The 27348-nt window shown below is 37.2% G+C and overlaps 1 pseudogene; it reads right to left on the bottom strand.

Annotated features, from left to right (window-relative positions):
- Positions 1–206: 206 nt before the first annotated feature.
- LOC131539648 (NLR family CARD domain-containing protein 3-like) lies at positions 207–27348 on the bottom strand (annotated as a pseudogene).

Raw genomic sequence — 27348 nt, 5'->3', positions numbered from 1 at the left:
TCCCTTAATCATCCATCACAATGAATGAATATATTTCTGATGTGCAGCAAAAGATACTTGAGCTTCACAAAGTGGCTTTAAGAAAAGAGCTACAGCAGTGAAAATTCCCATTTCCACCATCAGGGCAATCGGGGGCGTCATGCACTCATTATTTTTGAGGGGGCACGAGTTGGGGTCATCATATGACACACAGCAGCCACAACAGCACTTATGTTATTTATTTTTTTCCTTTTTATTTGAAACATTCACAAACGCATGAACTATATCATGAAATGTCTTGATTCTCATCTTATAGATTATGTTGATAGTGGGCGATGGTCAAAGTAACCTAATAATGTAATCTATTAACTATGCATGAAAACCTGTCTGTTTATGGGTGTCATGCCATAACATATTTTTAATACGACCGACTTTATATTTAATGTGAATTTAACATTGAAAGTTAATGTGTATAAAAACATTGCAAGTTAGGCTACTAATCATAACACTTTCATTGTACAGAAAGAGAGCAAAGAACATTTATATTATCAAAGAACATTTACACTGACAGTCTAGTTCAAGCACACTCAAAAACTCCCATTCCTGGCTGGTGGAACGATCTTCCCACCCCTATCCGGAATGCTGGATCCCTGTCAATCTTCAAGCAACAACTGAAAACTCATCTCTTTCGACAGCACTTGACTTCATCCTAAACTTAAAAAAAAAAAAAAAAAAAATTCTTTACTTATTCCTTCCTTTGGTAGTTTGTATTTATTTGAACAATGCCTGAGACTTGGTGTTGCAAGCACTTCGTCTGTCTGATTGCCTCTTCAAGATGAATCGCTTTATGTATTCCCCAATTGTAAGTCGCTTTGGATAAAAGCGTCTGCAAAATGACTAAATGTAAATGTAAATGTAAAATCACTGAAGCTGTTTACACCAAGTTCGCACTGAAAGTTCTAATCACGCTGGTGTGATTGTATCAAATATAAAAAATATTAATTGGCTATTCTTGGTCTTTTGGAAGCTGCATTCAAAATTCACTTGGCTCAAAAATCTGAGGGAGCACGTGCCCCCTTACTTTGGAAATTCTTAATTATTGCCCTCAGAGGCATCATGCCCATTCAATCAACATAAAATGTTATGAAACTGCTTGGAAGAGGACGTGTCTATATCGTCCTAATGCACGGTGAGAAGGAGAGTTTGAGCGGCTAAAGACTCTCCGAGGAGCACAGCTGGAGAATTGCAGAAAATAGTTGAGTCTCAGAAAACCTTAAAAGAAATGTCAAACAGCAGCTACATCAGCACATGTTGTTTGGGAGGGTTTCAAGAAAAATTCTCCTCGCTCATCCAAAAACAAACTCCAGCATATTCAGTTATCAGACACGACTGGAGCTTCAGATGGGACTGGCTTCTATGGTCAGATCAAACTAAAACATGAGCTTTTTAGCAGCAAACACTCAAGATGGGTTTAAAAAGTACCCCATGTGTACAATGAAATATACTGCTGTATTTGTGATGTTGTGGGCCTATATTTCTGCTGGAGGTCCTGGACATCTTGTTTAGACGCATGGCATCATGGATTCTATCAAATACCAACAGATAAAAAATCAATAAGTGACTGACTCTGTTAGAAATCTTATAATGGGCCGTGTTTGGATCTTCCAACCGTACAATAATCCAAACACAAACCTCAAAAACAACACAGAAATGGGTCACTGAGCACAAAACCAAGCTTCTGCTGGTCATTCCAGTCCTCTGACCTGAACCCTGCAGAACATGAGTGACCTGAAGAGAAGAAGCTGTGAATCTAAAGGGTCTGGAGTGATTCTGGATGAAGGAATGGTCTCTGATCTCTTGTCAGGTGTTCTCTAACCTCATCAGGCATTACAGGAGAACATTTAGAGCTGTTAAACTGGCAAATGGAGGTTTCAAAAAGTATTGAATTAAAGGGTGCCGTTAATTGTGGCCAATGTGTATTAGAGAAAAACATTTATTTCATAATGATATTTCCCCCCATTTTAAATTCTTATTATCCAATGAAAGGTTAGATTTTTGTGAATTTTTTTAAAATAAAAGATCAGAAGGATTAACAATGCAGATTAATTTTCACAGCTGTCTGATCATATTTACCAAGGGTGCCGATAATTCTGACCACTACTGTAGGTTTGTGAGATTAATTTAAAGGATATAAATTATAATCTATAAAATGTTATATGATAATCAAGGCCAAACCAATGGAAATTGATGTTTCCAGATAGTGATTTTGTCCCCGCTAAGATATAAAAACTAGAAATGTGTGTGTATCTGAAAGCGGACCTCACAAGTGACTCAAAAACGCATGTGAGAAAATTTTGTTTGAATTTTGTTACATTGAAGTGATATTTGTTATTAAGGACTGGTCATTATCTTACTTGATTTTTTTATAAGTGCGTAGATCCACTGGAAAGGGTGGACCCCACAATTTGGCAAAAAACAGTGGACCCCCTTATGTAAGGAAAGCAAGTGTGTGTGTGTGTGAGAATTTGTGACCAAATGTCTCCACAAGGATAGTAAAACCTGAAATTTTTGACATTGTGAGGAGCGGCCTGTGATCCCCATGAGGGGAAAAATAAATAGTAAATGTCTATCTGAAAGTGTAAGAATGTGTAGTGAGTGGGTGACGTAGACGTCACTCATTGGTTATGTCCAATTAGGAAAAGCGTATTTAAATAGGCTGTGCCGTGTTGTGATGTAATCGGTTGTAACATCCGCTCTATTGTGTTGTCATTCCGGCTCTATGTGCTGCAGGAAAAAGACTGGGAGTTAGCAAGCAAATCAGTGGGACCTTTTGATACAGGAGCCGATAGGAGGGAGTTGGCTGGCTGTTTATTCAGCGTTTTGTGGCGCGGGTTGTTAGTGGCGTCCGTGCAGCAGCTGCAGTTCACCTAAGTGAACAGAATTATCATCTTCGCGGCGTCCGTGCACCAGTTATAGTTCACCGAGGTAAACAGAATCGTCATCGTCGGTTGGGCATGACGTGCTGCAATATGTGGCAGTAGTGTGAGCGGCCCGGCCAGCGCTGTTGTCTCGCTTGGATTTTTGATTTTCTCTTCTTTTGTTTCCAGTTAATCTGGTTTGTTGTCTGTCTGAAAGGTGAAATGGTGAATTGATGTGTAGTTTTCTTTTTTTCTCTTGTCTTTAAGATATTTTGTCTGGTCGTTGTTGTATGTGTTTGTGACTTAAGTTGAGTTATTCTTTTGGTTTTTGTTAAAGACTAAAAGGAGTTATTCTCCTGTGTTCGTATATTCATTATTGTGATTTATTTCTTTATGTGATTTTTATGACATTATTGGGGACGCTGGATTTTCGGGCTGTGTAAGTCCAGCTAACTGTTCCATTCTGAACCCATTTATTGTTTTGTATTAGTCTACACCGCTAGTGGTGTAAAATTGTTTATTGTATATTTGTATTCATTATTTTCTTGTATTTCCATACAGGAGCTGAGGGCCACTTACGAGGGTGTCCTGGGGCTGTGGTAGTGGGGTCTCCTGTGCACTTGAGTGCTTTACTTTCACTTGTGTGGTGTGGTGAGGTGTGAGTATGAAGTGAGCTTTTACTTTTTTTGCTTTTCTTATAGGCCACTCCCAGCCGGGGGTGCCCAACGTGGATGTCCTCCAGCCCTGTATGGTCACGTTGATGAATGTGTTGATCTCTGTTGTAATTTACCGTTGCTGGTATTGACATCTCAGCCTTTCAACTCATTTCTTTGTAATTTATTGTAGGTATGTTGAATTAGTGTTTGTCTAATGCTCCATTGAGGGTGGTTTTTAGAGTGTGACTGAGGCTTGTTATAATAAAATATCCTTTTGTAGAACCCATGACTCTGCCCAGTTACTTGCTGATAACGAACCTGTGTGCTCTGAGTAGATAAAAGCCGGTGGCTTGTAATATATTCTTAGGGTGCAAGTCCCTAAGTGGCGTAGTCGACAACCAAAAATTATATCAAGAATCATTCTTTAGGTTAGGCTGACTCCCGCCTGGTCTGTAACCGTTCGGTCACAAATGCAAACAGGTTTTCTGTAAGGGGCAGGTTCAGGGTTAGGTGATAGAAAATATAGTTTGGTCAGTATAAAAGTAATAGAAGTCTATGGAAAGTCCCCACAATTCACAAAAACAAACGTGTGTGTGTGTGTGTGTATGTATGTATGTGTGTGTGTGTGTGTGTGTGTGTGTGTGTGTGTGTGTACGTACATTTGTGTAGTCCTGCAGTAATTCTGGATTCTCCTCCATGATCCACACTATAAAACACACACAGAGTCATATTATTATATTTCCGGTTATGATCTTGGCTTCCAATGATTTTGAAAACAATATAATCAAGATAAAACATGTTAAACCATGCTTTAAACATACTAGTAATATTCTAGATGTTAGCAACATGCTAAACATGTTAGAATAGCACTAGCATCAGGGTTGCAGCTCTCACACACTTTCAGACTCTGTCTCACTGACCGACTAAATCTCACAGCAAATAACAAGAATCTGCTAGATCTGCTCAGGATTTTCCCACTGGTCTTGTTTGGTTTCACAGAGACTGGACTGGTCTAAAGCACATTAAACCAAATAAAACCAGACCATGAAATGAACAGCTAAAGCGATGACGGGTCAGTAGTAGCTGCCTCTTGCGATGCCAGATTGCTCAGTCTTCTTTTACTCCCTCTCCTGAAAAGTCTGTGTTGTGGACATAAATAGATGGTTCTGTGTCTAAATAAACTCAGTTCTTGTCAAGAAAAAAGAAAGGAATGGCAGTTGTCAAGTCAAGTCACCTTTATTTATATAGCGCTTTTAACAATACAGATTGCGTCAAAGCACTTAACAGTATCAAATTGGAGGATAGAGTGTCAGTAATGTATAATGATAAGAATAAACACTCAATTTTCAGTTGTGAGCAGGGTGGCCAAAGGGATGAAGCTGAGGTGAATGGTGCACTGTTAAAAACGTCAGTGTGAAATGACAGTATATTCCAGGTTAATAATTGCATTACTTTCACAGTGGGACTTCTTTTGTATCTAACTCCACTCTTAGAAATAAGAGGGGGCAGTCGTGGCCTAATGGTTAGAGTCTGACTTGTAACCTGAAGGTTGTGGGTTCGAGTCTCAGGTCTTGAAGGTGGGGGGAATGAATAACCAGCGCTCTCTTCAGGGTGAGTGACTGAGGCTGTTAGACTCTTAATGTTCTGCCTTAAATCTCCTTTTGTGTTCCACTGAAGATAAAACTCACATTCCAGTACAAAATAAAACCGTGTATATTATGAAAAGTGTCATTCTTGAGAAAACTATCACTTTTAAATTGTAACAAGTTATATTGGTTTAAAATTTATTTTTGGACATATATTTGTGAAAGCATGGTTGTGAATGTCTTTTCTATATTTGGCTATTTACTTCTACGGTTTATATACTCCAGAAAGTTTATTATAAATAATTTATATTTCTAATAAATAACAATGACAGCTGAGTGTGATGGTAAATATATATATATATATATATATATATATATATTTGGGGTGTAACGATGCACGCCGTGTACCCTAATGGTTCTGAGCAAATTCCAAATGGAAGTGATCATCCCTATTCCCTTGGAGTGGGGACTTTGGAGTGAGCAGGGCACGTGTGTGCCATTTATGTAGTCATTTGGAATGCACTTGGTGAAGGGAGCGATGTAATTTCCTCTATCTTCAGCTGGGATGTTCCCATGACAACGCAGCATGGTGTGCGTCAGCAAATTTGCATAAAAAAGCATTAAAAAAATTACATTTTATGTTTTTAAAAGGTTTATATATATAATTTTTTATATATTATATAGCATATTTTAAAAACTTTTTAAAACATAAAATGTATGTTTATTTGCTAACAATAATAAAAAGACATTTATGACATTAAAACAGCGACATCTGCTGGCGCACACCGTGCTGCGTTGTCACGGGAACATCCCAGCTGAAGATAGAGGAAATTACATCGCTCCTTTGCTAAGTGCATTCCAAACGACTACATAATGGCACGCATGTGCCCTGCTCACTCAAAGTCCCCACTCCAAGGGGATAGGGATGATCACTTCCATTTGGAATTTATAGATTATATACAGTGGGTACGGAAAGTATTCAGACCCCCTTAAATTTTTCACTCTGTTATATTGCAGCAATTTGCTAAAATCATTTGTTCATTTTTTCCCTCATTAATGTACACAGCACCCCATATTGACAGAAAAACACAGAATTGTTGACATTTTGCAGATTTATTAAAAAGAAAACTGAAATATCACATGGTCCTAAGTATTCAGACCCTTTGCTCAGTATTTAGTAGAAGCACCCTTTTGATCTAATACAGCCATGAGTCTTTTTGGGAAAGATGCAACAAGTTTTTCACACCTGGATTTGGGGATCCTCTGCCATTCCTCCTTGCAGATCCTCTCCAGTTCTGTCAGGTTGGATGGTAAACGTTGGTGGACGGCCATTTTTAGGTCTCTCCAGAGATGCTCGATTGGGTTTAAGTCAGGGCTCTGGCTGGGCCATTCAAGAACAGTCACGGAGTTGTTGTGAAGCCACTCCTTCGTTATTTTAGCTGTGTGCTTAGGGTCATTGTCTTGTTGGAAGGTAAACCTTCGGCCCAGTCTGAGGTCCTGAGCACTCTGGAGAAGGTTTTCGTCCAGGATATCCCTGTACTTGGCCACATTCATCTTTCCCTCGATTGCAACCAGTCGTCCTGTCCCTGCAGCTGAAAAACACCCCCACAGCATGATGCTGCCACCACCATGCTTCACTGTTGGGACTGTATTGGACAGGTGATGAGCAGTGCCTGGTTTTCTCCACACATACCGCTTAGAATTAAGACCAAAAAGTTCTATCTTGGTCTCATCAGACCAGAGAATCTTATTTCTCACCATCTTGGAGTCCTCCATGCGGGCTTTCATGTGTCTTGCACTGAGGAGAGGCTTCCGTCGGGCCACTCTGCCATAAAGTCCTGACTGGTGGAGAGCTGCAGTGATGGTTGACTTTCTACAACTTTCTCCCATCTCCCGACTGCATCTCTGGAGCTCAGCCACAGTGATCTTTGGGTTCTTCTTTACCTCTCTCACCAAGGCTCTTCTCCCCCGATAGCTCAGTTTAGCCGGACGGCCAGCTCTAGGAAAGGTTCTGGTCGTCCCAAACATCTTCCATTTAAGGATTATGGAGGCCACTGTGCTCTTAGGAACCTTAAGTGCAGCAGAAATTTTTTTGTAACCTTGTCCAGATCTGTGCCTTGCCACAATTCTGTCTCTGAGCTCTTCAGGCAGTTCCTTTGACCTCATGATTCTCATTTGCTCTGACATGCACTGTGAGCTGTAAGGTCTTATATAGACAGGTGTGTGGCTTTCCTAATCAAGTCCAATCAGTATAATCAAACACAGCTGGACTCAAATGAAGGTGTAGTAGAACCATCTCAAGGATAATCAGAAGAAATGGACAGCACCTGAGTTAAATATATGAGTGTCACAGCAAAGGGTCTGAATACTAAGGACCATGTGATATTTCAGTTTTTCTTTTTTAATAAATCTGCAAAAATGTCAACAATTCTGTGTTTTCTGTCAATATGGGGTGCTGTGTATACATTAATGAGGAAAAAAAATGAACTTAAATGATTTTAGCAAATGGCTGCAATATAACAAAGAGTGCAAAATTTAAGGGGGTCTGAATATTTTCCGTACCCACTGTAAGATAATATACACACGATTATGATAGGACATTTGTATGCGATTTTCTTGAGTTGAATGTGTACATCTGAAATGCTAATTTGTGCAGCGATATAAAAGGCTATAAATAGCATATTTTAACAACAGTAAACGACCAAATTCCACATGTGATCGTAAAAGGAAGTTATTACAAACACTCGATGGTGGTTTGAAGTGAGTTCTGAGTAAAAGTGTATTATTAATCTCATAAATTGTCTTATGAAGCATGATGCTAATATTAGCTCTAATGCAGCTGCAGAACAGGTCCAATTCTTCTTCATAATGCATTTTGTCATAATACTTCATGTAAGGTCTCAAGAAAATGTTTTGTTGTATTTATTTAGAAATACTTTTGATAATAGCTGGGTAAATGTATACTGGGATTGAAGAGATGTGGATTGGTAAACGTTTTATTGCAGTATAAAGGCTGATAATGGCTGAATAAAAACAAAATAATAATAAGGATTATGTCTCATACTTGGCAGAGGTGTGAAAGGTTCTGTTTACTTAAACTAGTTTGGCATGCATTTCTTACATTAATCATGATTAATCACAAATTTAAAATACTAGGATTTACCTGTAAATCACAGTCCGTGACTGATTAACGCGATTAATTTTTTTAATCGATTGACAGCACTAATATATATATATATATATATATATAAATAACATGTAGGAAGTAGTTGTTGATTGTGTTGTCATTTCACCAAATTAAATCAACATCATTTCAATGTAAGGTGCATTGCACTCTACTGTTGTCTTTCATTAAAGGCATAAATATAACTTTAAAAAAAGAGTTTATATGGTTGCTTCTTATTTAATTTGTTTCAGATAATACTGCTCTTGGTGTTTGTGGTGGTGTGGCAGGGCTCAGACTAATGTTCTTTAAATCTGTTATATTGTTGTGTCCTCTAGAAACCCCTAGACTTCTATCTACATAGAGACACTGAGTAGTTCAAAATCAAATACTAAAACCCAAAAACTTGCTGTTCAACATACTTGAGTTTGTCCAGATTCTTGAGTTTTTCAGAGAGCAGCTTGACTCCTGAATCTCCTGGGTGATTGTAGCTCAGATCCAGCTCTTTCAGGTGTGAGGGGTTTGAACTCAAAGCTGAAGACAAATAACCACAGCCTTCCTCTGTCACCATACAGCCAGACAACCTACAGACACACACAGCAACAGTCCACATTACATTAGTTTGGCTGTCAGACGTCACTAACACGCAGTCATTTGTGATGTTATTTTCTGTAGTTTCAGTCATAAAAGTAAAGTAATCAGAAACAAATGTACTTAAAAACAGGCACAAAGTATTTCTATATTGTCACTGGACACACAGGGTTAACCTCCTGGGGTCGACAATTGCGCCATCACTTTTTCACGCCGTCACGCATTTTTTCCTGATGACAGCAAAAAAGAGCTTAACCTGTTAGCCAGCACCTCCATATTGGGACTCAGCTGAAAATTACATACCTAACTTTAAATTATAACAGTTGTTATATACAGTCTGCTACACACATAATGTTGGTATCTTTGGAAAGAAGACCGTTTGGGCTTTACTATCCATCATCCAGAGTTGAAAATGCTCAAAAAAAAAAAAAAAAGTTAGAGAGGCTGAAGTGCCTTGAAAAAATTTGTACCACACTGAATTTGTTTTGAATTTTATTATTTCATATAAAAATACATGAAATAAGCCCTGGAGCGATCCAGAAATGCAATGGGTTGAAAGTCACATGTCTCCAGACTATATCTAGCACCCCCATACATTTGGTAAATAAAAAATATTTACCAAATGTATTGAAGAGTTCTACAAACTATTTTAGTCAAATACATACCACTGCATGTTTTTCAATTATAAAATTATTTTAGACAGAATCTTAGACATGATTTATTTGACCACTAAAAAATGCAATAAGAATCATTTGAGTTATAAAAAGAAAGAATGAGAAAGAAAATTGCATTTTTTTGTAGTAAATACTCTGATTGCCAGCCATACACTGATATTGCCAGACATTCACACTGATTGTTGGTAATAGTCAGCAATCACTCGCTGATGTGCGGTAATACAGATGATAATCATACAGATATGGGCCCTATAGTCCATAATAGCCGATCCATTCATAGTGATAGCGGTCATTGATTCAGAGTAATCACAAGCTGATTATCAGCCACACAGATGCTAATCATACAGATACAGCCTCATTCCCCCCAAAACACAGACACACATATATGAAAAATGTTGAAGAAAAAAAAAAAAGTTTATTTTGTCCAAAAAGCCGATCGCTAAGTTCCACCCCCATCAGATGACAGGTGCGTCAGAGCGTGCGTCACAGCAGTCGCGAGAGAGCGCCAAATTCAAATAAACAATTCTCCGCTTTTTCCACTTTTTTTTTTGGATGGTCTCATTCTGTGTGTAATACTGTATGCTACAAAACCATATGGTTTTTTACAACCAAGATGCAGTTTTTTGAGCGTGAGTTATTCCATAACGGATACAAACAATAACTCTCCCTGAAGAAATGAGACGTAAACAAAGGAATATCCATCCATATTACAACGTTATTGTTTCGTTGGACTAAAGTTCTCTATGGGACGTTGTTCCATGGACCCATACCTCTCTAAATAAACCAGGATTACAGCAGTGGAATGCGTTTGTGACTCCTTATCAAGATGAATATGGTATGTACTGCATTTTTAATGTTTTGTTTTGTTTGCACATGGTGTGCTTTCAGGCATCTCAGTCTCTGCGAATATCATTCTGAAATGCGTCAATAAAATGAACTGAAACTCAGCGAACACTTGACATACAGACATGAGGAATATATCTATGGAATGTTTGAAGTGTCTACTTTGAAATGTATGTAGTTAAGTCTTATTGAAAACAAATATTCTGTGTTAAAGTAATCCGTATGAAACCAACGCGAGGTACAGTTTTTCCTGTCTGAGCTCATTATCTGTAATGTGATAATGCACACAAACTGTTCATATGATAACTATCCACATGAGACACGCGGACATGTAAACACCCACATCGCTTCCATAAACAAAGTGTGAAAATTCATCAAGTTCATCTTGGTTACTTTTTTGAAAAAGACACGCTGAGAAGAATAAGCCAGAATTTACCTCAGAAGAAGAACGCAATGTGACGTGTCATTTGATCCAGCAGAGGAGATAATTTCTGCTGAGTAAGTAATGTTTCTTATTTGCATTAGATAATGTGTTACTGTGACATAAACTTGAACAAATTTACTAGTTGAACTTTTTCCAAACTGTAATTCCAGACTAAAATGTGTAAAATCAAGTGCAACATTGCATCTAAATGTTGTACGATGCGAGGATGTTTTTATACTCTATATACTATAACAATAGATTATATGAACTAAGACAGGCATGAGTGTTTTTTTTACTGTATTTTTATAAAAAATTTTATAAACATAACAATATACACATTGATCGCTAGGGTTGATTCGGCTGCTCTGGGTCGGCGGCAGTAGCATGTCGACATGCAGCGCCGTTGCGCTTTGGGCATCGCGAGTTCCAGTCCCGGCTCACAGACCTTTCCCAATCCTGTCCCCCCTCTCTCTCTCCCACTTCACTTCCTGTCAACTTTGATCTGTACTATCAAAATTAAAGGCAAAAACACCAAAAATAAATCTTAAAAAGAAAAGGTTTGATTATTGTAATGCTTTATTGGGTGGTTGTTCTGCAAGTTTAATAAACAAACTCCAGATGGTCCAAAATGCAGCAGCTAGAGTTCTTACTAGAACCAGGAAATATGACCACATTAGCCCGGTTCTGTCAACACTGCACCGGCTCCCTGTTAAACATCGTATAGATTTTAAAATCTTGCTAATTACTTATAAAGCCCTGAATGGTTTAGCACCTCAGTACTTGAGCAAGCTCTTATCGCATTATAGTCCTTCATGTCTTCTACAATCTCAAAACTCAGGCCATTTGATAATACCTAGAATATCAAAATCAACTGCGGGCAGCAGATCCTTTTCCTATTTAGCGCCCAAACTCTGGAACAATCTACCTAACTGTTCGGGAGGCAGACACACTCTGTCAGTTTAAATCTAGATTAAAAACCCATCTCTTTAACCTGGCTTACACATAACACACTAATACGCTTCTATTATTCAAATCCGTTAAAGGATTGTTAGGCCCGATGTACTTGTTACATCGTTAGAAGAATGGCATCTACACTAATATTAGTCTATTTCTTTCTTATTCCGAGATCACCGTAGCCACCTGATCTAGTCCGTATCCAGATCAGATGGTCACTGCAGTCACCCGGATCCAGTCCGTATCCAGATCAGATGGTGGATCAGCACCTAGAGACGACCTCTACAGTCCTGAACGTCAGCGGAGATCAGGACAAATAGATGTGCCCCTGAGACTTATCCCCCCCGAAGACCTCATTACCTAGATGGCCATTGGGACAAGACCACTGGAACCTGATGAGTCCTCTGCACAATCTGACTCGGCTGCAGTTGGAATTGAACAGCTGGATTCGTCTGGCCAGAGGAGAACGACACACTATTTCCCCATTTAATACTGTAAAGCTGCTTTGACACAATTTGCATTGTAAAAAGGACTGTATAAATAATGGTAACTTGACTGGACTTGACTTGACTATTATTTCTCATATGTTTTTATATTTTTGTAGCGTTATTGAATTTTGCCTGAATGTAATACTGTTTTGATCATTTTGCTATTAGCAATGGTTAATATTCACTTATTTTTCAAAGTGGACTCTATTTCCATAGAGTTTTTTGTGTTAGTGAATACAGTGTCGTGCTTCACTCTCAAACTAAATGTGGTAGCATGTTGTTAATCATTTTATGGAAAACAATTTACCTCAGTATCTTCAGCTTACAGTTTCTCTTCAGTCCATCAGAAAGCAGCTTCACTCCTGAATCCTGCAGGTCATTGTTACTCAGGTCCAGCTCTCTCAGACGGGAGTTTGAGGATTGTAAAACTGATGACAAACTCTCACAAGACTGAGCAGTGAGTTTACAGCCATATAGCCTGTGAAGAGAACAAAACAAACTATTAATTATTAATGTGTTTATCAGGTTTATAATCTGGACTGCATGTTTGTCCTAAATACAACAGACACATTAAAATGGTAGACATTAAAAAGACAATAAAATAGTATTAGTAACAGAAATGAGCACAAATGTCAGGGCATGTAAAAAAAAACCTCCAAGGTTCAAAAAATCCCTCAGGATCAACTCCTGAGTGTTAAGTTTTCAGCAAATCAAACTGACTCATGAATAATTTGATCCAGTTCAACTCAGTGATCTGTTCACAGCGGTTCACGTTATCAACACACTGAATCTGTCCTACTGAAACGAGGCAAGTAATATAATATAAAAAGTAATATAACAGTGTGCAGAGGATTTGATTGACGAAGCGAAAACAGAGCCACTATAATAAATGCATAAAGAAAGGGAACATGTTTTAAACTGACATGAAATTGTAAATTGAAACAAACTGTTCAAAAGAATCACTTAAGGACATTCAGGTATTAGTTCATTTCTCATAATTGGAAAATTTCATTACAAAATTCCAGGTTTTCCAGGATGCTTGGAAACCCTGATTGTTTTCTCATCAGGTTTTTGAGCTGACATCGCCTGCCTTGTATCAGTGATTCAATGTGTCAAACCTCAGTGTGTTCAGCTGACATTGTGAACTCTTCAGTCCATCAGAAAGCAGCTTCACTCCTGAATCCTGCAGGTGATTGCCACCCAGGTTCAGCTCTGTCAGATGAGAGTTTGATGATTGGAGAGCTGAAGACACAGTTTCACAGCATGTTTCATCAAAACCACAGCCGTCAAATCTGCCAAAACAGAAGGTTATGTGAGTTATTTTCTGATGTTCAGTGTTTCTGCAATAACTTATTTTACCCTTCATAATCAGAACAAGAAGATATTTTACATAATATTTCAACATTTAATTGTTTAATGATGTTAGAATTTGGCGGGAGGATGGCTGCATAACGCGAGAACTCAACGAGATCTGGTGCATAATCTAAGATGGCGGCTCCCCGCTGCTAGACTACAACGTTAAACAACTTCATTCATTTTTTTTCCCCCCTCTCCTGTTTTGCATTTTTTCTTCCGTTTCAAAACTGGACTATAACAATTTGCAACCTGGATTACCTTGAGGAATATATTGACACACATTACAACAGACTCGGGTACAGCACAGGTACAACACCATCCACATCACCTAAACCGCCATGTTGCACAGAGGTAAGCGACATTCTACTCTCCATGGAAAATAAACTTTCCGGACTTGAGGCAAGGATCGCGCTAATAGAAGTAATAAACAAGGACTTTCAAGAACTATGGCACAGCTTAGAATTCAGTCAAGAACAGATAGACACTCTCAACACGCTTATTACATCTGAGATGATTTGAAAGATTCCAGATCTTCTAATCCTGATAACTGATCTCTGGCTAATTTGGTTCTTCAAACGAATTTGCATATTAGATTAAAATATCTGGATTAAGTTGTCTAAGATTACTGCACGTTCTTGTGTTCCCCGAAAAGGGCAGATGTATCGATCCTCAAAACCACGATCAGCAATGCAGCGATTGGCTGACGGCAAGACAGCAACGTAATGACATCATATCATTAAAAAAGACACCTGACGAAAAAGTTGACAAATTTCTGGACCTTTATAAGGAAACAGCCAAGCGAACAAAACTACATAAATGTTATAATAGATAAATGAAATTTGCACTGTTTTTAATTTATTTGTAATTTTTTTACATGATTCCCAATTATTTATGTTCACGATTTCTAGTATTTGTACAGGCTTTATATTTGTATGTCAATGTTGTAATTAGCAATTCATTTAATTTTATCTTTGAAGCAAATTTCTTATGTGACAGCATTAATTAAAGTTTCTTAGAGATCCCGTTATCTGCATCTCCTGCGCTCCGTCAAGCCACTCCTATAATAGCCGTCATCACTCAAATTAATGCACGATTCAGACTTTATAGCATGTGTGTAAGACTTCAATACAATTATAAAGTAATTATTTCATCACTAATAAATCTTTCAATGAGTAAAACTGGCTGTGTCTATAGTATTATAGACTACACAACATAGTTATATTATATTATTATATTATTTTCAAATTAATTTTTAAATTATTATTATTTTAAATTATTGTCCCTGGACCAGTAGGGTACTCTTATAATAAAGTAGCGGTGGCTAGGACAGATTTTAAGTATCAATTCTGCTTAAAAAGATGCAATCTAATCCTGTTTACATGAAATAAACCTGCTCCTGAGCAATTGGGACAATTGAGTTTTCACAGGCATTCCGGAACAAACCCCAGACGACCCCGAAAAATCAGTTAAGGACTTCATGATAAAACAGCTCAAATTACCAGCTGAAACTGTACAGGATATCACTTTTCACCGCGTGCATCGGATCAGATCCCAGAACAACAACAATCGCCCACGTCCAATCTTCGCAAAATTCAAACATTATAAACAAAAAGAACTGGCTCAGAGGCAAGGCAGACAACACAAAGGCACAAACTACGGACTCGATGATCAATATCCAAAGGACATTCTCGAGCGTCGAAAACATCTCTTCCCTATCCGAAAACAAATGATGAATGAAGGAAAAAAGGCAACCATCACTGTGGACAAACTTTACATAAATGGACAGTTATATCGTGATTAAGACCTTACCCCCTGGCTCTTCTGAACTCTTCACTCTCATTTCCGAATAAGTGACTTTTGTTCATGAATTTAAAAATGGATCACCCTTACCTCGCTCCCCAGATCCTCTCTCTCTCTCTCTTTACCACATTTTAAGTCATGAAATTAGCTCTCATGGTGCACCTTGGTCTCGCGCCCCCCCAACATAATATCATTGTTTCACACTATGTCAGTATTTAATGGTCCTTGTATTGTTGTTGTTGATTTGCTTCATACACACTGTCATTTGTGTTTCTTCAGTTTTGTTCGTCTGCCAACAACATTAACATGTTATGCACACACATACCTACAGTGACAACTCCATAAATATATACACTCACACCTATACATACACGGCAGTCATACATTCATACAGTAATATTCATTTCCCTTCCATAACATGTCTTCTATCAATTTTCTAACCTGGAATGTTCATGGAATTGGTTCTCATGCAAAGAAGGTCAAAGTCTTGAATCATTTAAATAATCTACAAGCTGACATCCTTTTGCAAGAAACACATCTATCAGATGCAGATCAAGATAAAATTAAATCATCAAAGTACAATCATTTATTCTCAGCTCAATATAATACAAAACAGAGGAGTTTGCATTTTAATAAGTAAAAAAATCTAATTTCTTCATAATACCACTGTTATAGACCCCGAGGGACGTTTTATTATTATAAACATTTCAATCGATGACAGCCCAGTTACAATTGGTAATCTATACAGCCCAAACACAGACGACCCATCTTTTTTTCAAAACTTCTTTTCCTCTATTTCAAATCTTTCTAATTGTCCAGTCATAATAGCAGGTGATTTTAATACAGTTCTCAACCCAGCAATAGATAGATCTAGTTTAAGTAATAAATGCATTTGGCAATCTGCAGAAACCATAACACAGTTCATGAGTGATTTTGGTCTTGGTGATAGCTGGCGATTACAACACCCAAATGCTAAAGAATATGAGTCCATCACTCATATTTCCACATTGATTTCTTTCTCACCAGTAATTCTATCATATCAAGCATTTCCGAATCAAAGATTCATCCAATTGTCATTAGCGACCATGCTCCAGTAACATTAAAATGGAATAGAAGTGAACCTCATAAACCTGCTACCAGATGGCGTTTTAACATATCTCTTCTGAAAGACACAGATTTTGACATCTATTTTAAAAGAGAGTGGGCATTCTTTCTAGAAACGAATGACAGCCCTGGTCTCCCTCTCTTCTGTGGGAAACAGGAAAAGCAGTACTAAGAGGGAAAATAATATCATACTCTGTTTACAAAAAAAAGAAGGAAAATGAACAAGAAACAGAATTGGAACAGAAAATCAAACAACTTCAAGACATCAATATAAATAACCCAACATAAGAAACACGAAATAAATTAAGAGAATATAAATTAAAATTAAATACAATAATCAATAAACATACTCAATTCCTGATTCATAGGCTCAGACAAGAATTTCATCATAGTAATAAATCTGGTAAATATTTGGCAAATCAAGTCAAATGAAACAAGGAAAAAGCAACAATTTCAGTTATTACAGACCCAGCAGGAAAATCCACCAACTCACCGGAAGAAATTAACCAAATTTTTCCAGCAAATTATACTCATCAGAAAAAGACCCAAATCAAAATGACATCAACTCATTTCTCAACAGTATCAATCTGCCACAACTGAATGACCACCAAAGAAACAGCCTAGAATCACCCATCACACAACCTGAACTTCTTACAGCACTACAACACATGCCTAATAATAAAACACCAGGTCCTGATGGATTCCCCGCTGAGTTATACAAGCACTTTTGGTCCACTTTATCACCACTCTTCATCAGAATGTTAAGTGAGTCACAACAAAAATTAAAACTCCCAGCTAATATGAATACTGCCACAATTTCACTTCTTCTCAAACCCAATAAAGATCCAAAATTTCCATCAAGCTACCGTCCCACTTCTCTGATCAACACTGACATTAAAATCATCGCCATAGAATAGAAAAGGTCACACCATCTATAATGCACCCAGATCAAACTTAATGTATTATTCTACAATTCAAAAAGCAAAAGCCATCATAGTCACCCTGGATGCAGAAAAAGCTTTTGACAGGGTCAACTGGAAATTCCTGTTTTCCACATTAGAGAGGTTTGGTTTTGGGGAGTCATTCATTAATTGGATTAAAATTCTATATACATCACCTTCAGCCACTGTCATCACTAATGGACTGACATCACGCAGCTTCACACTGCACAGGGGAACTAGACAAGGATGCCCACTCTCTCCCTCATTATTCACCATTTTCATCGAACCGTTAGCAGCAGCCATCCGCCAAAACAGCTACATTAAAGGAGTTCAAACATTAAACATACAGCACAAAATCAGTCTTTATGCAGACGACATATTACTATATTTACAAGATCCCTCATCATCATTACAAGAAACAATTAAACTTATTGATTCATTTTCTCACATTTCTGAATATTCAGTCAACTGGAGTAAATCTTCTATTCTTTCATTAAATCACAATAGCTTGGATGTGACATCCCAGACATCACCTGTCCCTCTATGCACCAATCACATCACATATTTAGGCATTAATATTTCCCCCAAGCTGTCAGAGCTGGTTAGTCTTAATTTCACCCCATTACTCAGAACAATAAATGATGATCTTCAACGCTGGATGAATTTACCACTATCCATTATGGGCAGAATAGCAGTAATTAAAATGACTATACTCCCTAAACTAAACTATTTATTCTCAATGATCCCAACACAACCCACCCTCACCTGGTTTAAATCTTTAGACTCAATTATTATCCAATTTTACTGGAAAAATAAGACCCCAAGAATTAAACTATCTTCTCTACAGAAACCAAAAACACAAGGAAGCACCACATTTCTACCACTACTCTCTGGCTGATCAGCTTCAACAAATATACAAATGGATTCACCCAAACTCATCAGAAAACATATGGCTAGATATTGAACAAACAATTTGTAAGGATATTCAAATTTCAGATTTACCATTCTATAGTCAGACAATCAAAAAACACTCCTGTTTTAAAGCACCAACTATAGCAGCAGCTCTGACAGCCTGGTGTAAATTTCACCAAATAACAAACACTCCTCTTGCTCCATCTAAATACACCTCCATTTAGAATAATCCAGATTATACAGTTAATAAAAAGCCACTTAATTTACACACATGGGCAGAAAAGGGCATCACACAACTCCAACACATCTTTCATAGAAATAATCTGGCCTCATTTTCATATTTGGTCCAGGAATACGGCATCAGGAGTAATAGTTTTTTGGAATATCTACAAATCAAATCATCTATCCAATCAAACATCAACATTCGAACCGTTAATCTAGAACTTTCACCTTTAATCTCAGAGTTAATTAATATATCGTCTTCAAAAAAACTACTCTCCAAAATATACAGAATAATATTAAAATCAGACAACACATTAAGTTTACCACATGCTAAGTGGGGATCAGACCTATCTATTGCTCCTGATGCCGATTTCTGGACACAAATCTGCAAAAATATCTACTTTATGGCATAAAATGCCAACTTGCAATTTATACAGTATAAGGTACTTCACAGATTTCACTTAACCGGACAGAAATTGTTTAAAATGGGATTCACTTCAGAAACATGTTCACATTGGACTCAAAATAACCCAGACACATGTTCACGCCCTTTGGTATTGTACCCCAATTAAAAGATTTTGGGAAAAGGTCATAGAATCACTATCTGTCACTATGGGATGTCACATCCCAAAATCTCCATCAGTTTGTTTACTAGGCGATATATCCATAATCAGTTTAGACAATATAAACAGTAAGTTACTCTTAGTGGCGCTAGCTATCACCAAGAAAACTATCCTCATGAACTGGAAATCAAGAAATACCATACATACTGCATCCTGGAAAAATCTTTATCAAAATTAATATTGTTACTTTAGTTATTACTTTCTGGCAACAGTAATTAGTTACACTACTAGTTACATTACTTTTTCTTCACGCCCCACAGAAGTTGTAACTGTATATCTTCCAGATAAAATTGGATTGCAGTCAGAAGTTATTACAAACACTCAATAGTGATTGATAGTGACATTCAAGTAGAAGTGTTGTATTAATCTCATTAATTGTCATGTGTAGCTTGAAGCTAATTGTAATTTATCCATTAACCATATACGATTATATTTCATTATGTATTTTATCAAAGCACATACGTTTGTAAGAAACTGTTTAATTTTCCAAAAAATATTTTTAATTATAGTAATATAATGTACCACATGCTGATCAGAGGGATGTGGGTGGGATGTAATGCCAGAGTAAAGTAAAGCCACAACTTACACAACAGTGTTCAGATCATCTTTTTTCTTGACAAAATCAATATAATGCAATATTTCTATCTGCTGAATGTAAGCTTTTCCATATTCCAAGCTTGCCTGCTGCACTGGGGACATCACATGCATGTGCGAGTAAATCTAGGAATTATTTGATTGTTGGATTTTAAATCAGCGGGGTTGAGGCATCAAAAGTAACTAAGGAACTAAGCTGTTTTATGGATGGTAACTGTAATATTATTACTGAAATCTTATTAGTAATTAGTTACACTACTAGTTACTGCAAAAATTTAATATTATTACAGTAACTAAGTTACTAGTAACTAGTTACTGCCCAACACTGCAGACACCTGAATATTCATCAAAAAATTAGATTGTGTATTTGTACCCTGCAGGCTTTTGTAGGCTTTTAAAGAGTCTCCGGAGTAACGTTAGGAGGGAATGCTGATGAGATAGTTGTACATATCAGGATACTGCAGGTCAGGAAATCTATCCGTTCATATATTAATACACGTTAAAAGCACCCCGGGGGCATTATAGGGATCTGTTATGTTTAATCTATTAAGTTTTGCTATGTACAGGTCTATGTCTTTTGAATTAAAATGTGCAGCAATCTCTGTTGCCTTGAAACTTATGCTGGCGCCATTCATTTCATATTCCTGCCAGCATGGTGGTGTAAACAGAATGGGTCACGTGACTGACGGAGCTCTATATCTGTTATCAATCTATTAAGATACTACTTCAGTTGTATGCCCCCCCACCCACCCTAACCCTAGACACAATGACACACACACACACACACACACACACGCATGCTCACAGACATATGAATGCAAATACGGGAGCTAATCAGAACGGACTTGTAATGTTGGCTATCAGTATATATGTTTGTTTGTCCAAGTGATTCTATATTTTGGCACATGTAAATATTGTCAACTTCTTCACTTAGGTTTTTTTTTTTTCTTTCTCTGGTATGTTATATGTTTGGTCCATGGGGTTCTGTATGTGGTACATGTAAACATTCTCACATTCTTTACTTGCATAATAAAAAAAAAAAAAAAAAGAATAAAACATTTGATCAAACAGCAGTCAGTGAAATTACTCACAGGGCTTTTCTGCAGCATCTCACAGCTGGAACCAGTCTTGTAAAGCCTGCTTGTTCTGAAGTGAACCTCTTTGGGTTGAACTCATCCAGAACCTTCTCTGACATCAGCAGTATGTAGGTCAGCACTGAACACATTGAAGATGAGAGTTTTCTTCCTGGATGTGCATCTGAACTGAGGTATCTCTGGAGTTCCTCATATAATGAACGATCCTTGAGCTCAAGCAAGCAGTAGAATAGGTTGACTGAAGCTTCATCTGAGATATAGTTGTTTTGTACTTGTTTAATGTATTGAGTTGTTTGTCTGATGCTCTCTGTGGTGTCTTCAGTGCGTGTGATCAGACCTTGGAGCAGGTTTTGGCTGGATTTCAGTGTAATGCCCATCAGAAACCGCAGGAACAGGTCCAGATGTCCTCTCTGACTCTCCATGGCTTTATCAACAGCCTTCTGCAATAGCTCCTGTAATGTGATATTTTCTGTGGGCTTATCAAAGAAAAACTGAAGCTCCTGCATGTTCTTGTTCAGGTAACAGATGAACACATGCACTGCAGCGAGGAACTCTTGAACACTCAGATGCACAAAGCAGAAGACCTTTGTCTCATGAAGTCCATCTTCCTTCTTAAAGATCTCAGCAATCATTCCTGTGAACTCAGTGTCTTTACTCACATCAATACCACATGCTTTCAGATCTTTCTCATAGAACACAACGTGTTCCTGCTTCAGCTGTCTAAACGCTAGCTTGGCTAAATTTGAAATCATTGTTCTGTTTAATTGTAAGTGCTCTGTACGTTCTCTCTTTTTTTGTTCATCATACTTCTGGTTCTTCATGTTCATCTGTATCAGCAGGAAGTGGATGTACATTTCAGTGAGTGTTGTGCTGATGCTCTCTTCACTGTTCTTGATGAGAATATTCTGAAGTACTGTGGCTGTGATCCAGCAGAACACAGGAATATGGCACATGATGTAGAGACTACGAGACGTCTTGATGTGTTTGAGATGATTCTGGAGGCCAGAGTCTTATCTGTGATTCTCTTTCTGAAGTACTGCTCCTTCTGTTGGTCAGTGAATCCTCGCACCTCAGTGAACAAACCCACATGTTCAGGAGGGATCTGATTGGCTGCTGCTGGTCGTGATGTCACCCAGACCAGAGCTGATGGAAGCAGAGTCCCTTTGACCAGACCTGTGAACAGCATATCTACAGATGATCTTTCCTCAACAATGGCTCCTCGTGATGTTCTAGTATTAAAATTCAAAGCCAGGCGACTCTCATCAAGTCCATCAAATATAAACACTAGTCTGCACTCCTTATATAACTTGGTTTTCTCCAGGTCCTCCAGGTCAGGATAAAATTCCAGCAGAAGCTCATGGAGACTGAAATCTTTGTTGGTCATTAAGTTAATCTCTCTGAATGGAAGCAGGAACACACAGTGTATGTCCTGATTGGCTTCTCCTTCTGCCCAGTCCAGGATGAACTTGTGCACAGAGACAGTTTTTCCAATGCCAGCGACTCCCTTGGTCAGCACAACCTTTTCTGTTGATTTGTTTTCCCTTAATAATGTAAATATATCATTGCATTTGATTGGTTTGTCCTGTGTTTGTTTGTTCTTGAAAGCATCATCAATCTTCAGAATCTCATGTTCCTGATGGACATCTTTCATATCTCCCTCTGTGATGAAGAGCTCTGTGTAAACAGCCTGGAGATCTGCTTCTTTTTCTTTCTTGCAGTTAGCTTTCTTCTTCATGTTGGATTTGTGAGTTTCCAAGAATCTTTTCAGAATCAAATCTGCTGTTATAAAAGATGACTAAGTTAATAAAACAGAAAAAAAAAAAAAAATACAGATTTCTTTTTTAAGAAACATGACAAAGCTTTTACATCAGCATGATCTCTTCAGAATTCATTCAACATATTGTAATTAAACGACTTTTGAAAGTAACACCACAGACTTTAAATATACAAAGATGACGTACAGTACATATAATACTTGAATGGGAGAAAGTGCAAGGCACAATATAGTCCCGCTTCTAAATAAAAGAGCCGGTTGTTAATTGGTCATTGCATCACTGCAGCTGCACTTATAAGCTTCAGTTGCTATAGAAACAGTCAGCATCCTGAGATGTGCTCTTAGGACCGTGTATACGCAATGACTGGTCTAGCCTGAGAAATAAGCTTTTTAACACTATTTGAGCATAAGAAACAAATCTCATGAGACACTTGTTGTCAGATTTCATTGTTAATGTCAAATTTCATCTTCTGCTTAGTGAACAGCTTTCAGAATTCAGTGTTCCCCATTCAAAGAGATGAGAGCTGTACTTTCATGACTGGAATAGCCGAACGAGAGGCGTTTCAAAGATGGCCGCCGAGTGAAATAACTTGACTTAAAGAGAACTGGTAATACATTCCTGAGGTTTTCGATTCACAAAATGTTTCATAAATATATTACTCTGGTGGATTTAAGCATTCAAATCAAGTCACGCAGGCATATTTAACTGTTTTGAATGTGTAATTTGTAAACTCAGTACAGAGGACAGTGCTTCAGGAACAGCTGGCAGTGAATGCACTGTTTCTGTGTTATATAAGGTATACTGGCGCGGTCATTGCTGGTCACATACGGTGGTTGGCTGAAGTTTCTGGCTGTTGAGGAGGTCAATCTGGTTATATCTGGTGATAAAGTACATCACTCCTCACATTTCACCTCTGTTCTAATATTAATAATGCTCCCAAACCTGATCTGCCCAACATTATGAACAACACCATTGCATGGCAGTGTTTGGGTCACTGCCACTGATATTCTTACACTAACTGTGATTTATACAGTGAAAATTGTGAAAAAAAAAAAGTTTTGAATACGACTGATAAGACCTTGTTTTTCGGTGTGTTTCTCTGCCGTCTCTGAGAGTTTTTGTGGCTCTGTGAGAAGAGAGAAAAATAACAGTGAGTAGAAAAGTTAAAAGAACTAAAAAAATGTGTGACAAAATATACAGATACATGAAAGAGAATACTGTAAAGCATATCTGCCTATGAACAATGACCATAAATGAACTGAGATATTTAGAGGTGTCTCACAGTCCTCCCTGTTATTCTCCTCCTGAGTGTATCATGAGTCACCATTCACTTCCCTTATGTTCAGTCACCATAGAGAACGTGTGAGTGAAGAAATGTCACACAGCCTCCTTTCTATTTTTATAAGGAGTTATTTTTCAAGTGATGTATGTTTCTTGTCTTTTTTCCCCTACCTGCTGCATTATCATTTTTCTTTGTTCAAGGTTATATTAAAGGACTATTTTCCTTCATCTTCTTTGTGTGTGAGTTTATCTTACACACCCGTTTCAAGACACTAAGAAGTAAGAGAAATCTAATTCTTACATGAACTTTAATAGGAATGGGGTTCACAAAGACTCAGCATTATTTCACTGACTGCTAATAAGCCGTGTGTCTCAGTCAGCAGTTATAGTGACAGTACCGTGTCCTGCAGTGCTGGTGATGAAGGTCACTGATGTGATGGTGTTTCCAGCGAGTACAGGAGCATGTACAGTCGCTCCTGTCTGAGCGTTCACATCAACACTGACTCCAGTCTGAACACCACTGCTCATCTGGACTGGAATACAGACAGATACATTCACTACATTTCCTGAATGACAATTACCAGGAGAAAAAAAATATACTTGAATGCACTAAAAATACTTAAATACCAGCAAGTACATTTGTAGTACACTCTTATGTTTTGTGTTAAATAAAATGGTAAAAGTTATACACTATAAATACACTAATTAAAAGTATATTTCTACTTCAGTAGTACTTCAGTTCAATTGCAAAAGTATACTAAATATCACTGAGATTTAAATTGATTTTAGTGTATTGAAATAAAGTATACTACTGCAAAAATATACAGAGGACTTTTATTAGTGTATTTCTTAAAAGTGTGCTTTGAATGAATTAAAAATTAGTTCAATGTTAGTACACTTTTATATAGTTATCCTAAGTTTAAATTAAATTGATTTTATTTAAAATATACTGATAATTTAATAGTTATAAGTACAACTGTGCTACTTAAGTATACTTAATAAAAATAAACTAATTAGCACTAACACTTAAACTGATTTTAAGTGAAGTCAGTGTTTTATAATTGCATTGCTTAAAAGTGTGCTACAATCACTTTACATACAATTTTAGTGGATTTATATATACAGTGTATATATATATATATATATATATATATATATATATATATATATACTGTCACCACGTTCTCTTTGGATTTTCATGAAAATACAGTATAAATGCATTACTTGAGTGAAACTCTGTAGGTTACTGTGCTTAGGCTACTGTAATTGCACTAATTGTCACGGTTCGCTGTCTCTCTCCCTCTCTCTGCTGATGAGCTCTGTGTATTTAACAAATATAGCATTTAATTCACTTTATCTGTGATAAGAGCATGCAAACACCTTGAGAGCGTCACTACTGGGAGCAGAAAGTGTCTGACTTGACGTCTCTATGTATGTGAAAAAAAGTGCTATTAATGACATAGTAATAGTGTACTTGATTGTGCTAAAGACACCATAAACATGTAGTTAAGTATCATATAAAGGGAATGTTAACATAATTATTACAATACATTTAAAATGAATTATTTAATCTATAAAAACATATTGGCAATACATTATAAATACATTTTGTATATATTCTAGGGGTGTCAACGTTAACGCGTTAACGCATGCGATTAATCTAAAAATTTTAACGCGTTAATATTTTTTTTACGCAAATTAATCGTTTGATAAGGTTTGACCCCAACTTCTTCCCGTCGTCGCAGCGCAGAAGGTCATCTATCATTGTGTGATGAGGGTACAGCGCCAGTGTTGCCAGGGTAACAGCACAAGTGGACTATTTTGAAAATACAGTCGCAGGAAAAAATTACAGAGCCGTGGGTTTTTTGGGCTACTTTTATAATGTACAATTAAAGTGTATATAGACAAATAAAAATTAAAATAGATCCTTTTACTAATGTGTATTATACTTGGAATGTATCCCTGGCAACTTAAGAACGGAGAGGCGGTTGTAACATCAAACAACGTGAGTTTCAGCAGAGCAGCAGAAATAAACATGACAACAGCCACTATAGATTATATAAGATAATACACACATGATTATGATAGGATATTTGTATGTGATGAATGTGTACATCTGAAATGCTAATTTGTGCAGCGATATAAAAGGCTATAAATAGCATATTTTAACAACAGTAAACGACCAAATTCCACATGTGATCGCAAAAGGAAGTTATTACAAACACTCGATGGTGGTTTGAAGTGAGTTCTGAGTAAAAGTGTACTATTAATCTCATAAATTGTCTTATGTAGCATGATGCTAATGTTAGCTCCAATGCACCTGCAGAACAGGTCCAATTCTTCTTCATAATGCATTTTGTCATAATACTTCACGTAAAGTCGCAAGAAAATGTTTTGTTGTATTTATTTAGAAATACTTTTGATAACAGTCGGGTAAATGTATACTGGGATTGAAGAGATGTGGCTTGGTAAACGTTTTATTGCCAGTATAAAGGCTGAATAAAAACAAAATAATAATAAGGATTATGTCTCATACCTGGCGGAAGTGTGAAAGGTTCTGTTTCCTTAAACTAGTTTGTCATGCATTTCTTTATTTCAACACATTTACAGGTAAATCCTAGTATTTTACATTTGTTATTAATCATGATGATTTTTTATATATATAATTTATTATTATTATTATTTAGTATGTTAAAAGCACATTGTAATTCATATTCATGGTGTCCCAAAATAGCACAGTTATTCACCCCAAAATGAAAATTTCATTAATCAGTTACCCCCATGTCGTTCCAAACCCGTAAAAGCTTCGTTCGACTTCGGAACACAATTTAAGATATTTTGGATGAAAACCGCGAGGTTTGTGACGGTCCCATTGACTGCCAAACAATTAACACTGTCAAGGCCCAGAAAAGTATGAAAGACATCGTCAAAATAGTCCATCTGCCATCAGGGGTTCAACTGTAACGTTACAAAGCTACGAGAATACTTTTTGTACGCAAAGAAAAAAAACCCCACTTTATTCAACAATTCGTCTCCTCTGCGTCAGCGTAGCACAACAGTTGAAGACGAACAAAGCTTTTACGGGTTTGGAACGACTTGGGGGTAAGTGATTAATGACAAAATGTTCATTTTGGGGTGGAATATCCCTTTAAGCACAAAATTAGTGCGCGAAAATAGAGCACTTAAAGTACATTATGGAAGTGTACTAAGTGCACTTAAATAAAGTGTATTTTACTGCACCTGGGGATTACCATTACTGGTATTCTGTTCTTCATTACCTTGCTTGTGTTTCAGCTTTTCTTCTTCCGGCTCATCAAGTTTGTCACGATGCTCATCAACAGATGCCATCGTCCTTCACTGATGCACTGCT

This window comes from Onychostoma macrolepis, chromosome 04, assembly GCF_012432095.1.
Source record: "Onychostoma macrolepis isolate SWU-2019 chromosome 04, ASM1243209v1, whole genome shotgun sequence".
NCBI lineage: Eukaryota > Metazoa > Chordata > Actinopteri > Cypriniformes > Cyprinidae > Onychostoma > Onychostoma macrolepis.
Note: the sequence above shows the minus strand (reverse complement) of the source record. Positions and strands in the feature narration are given on the sequence as shown.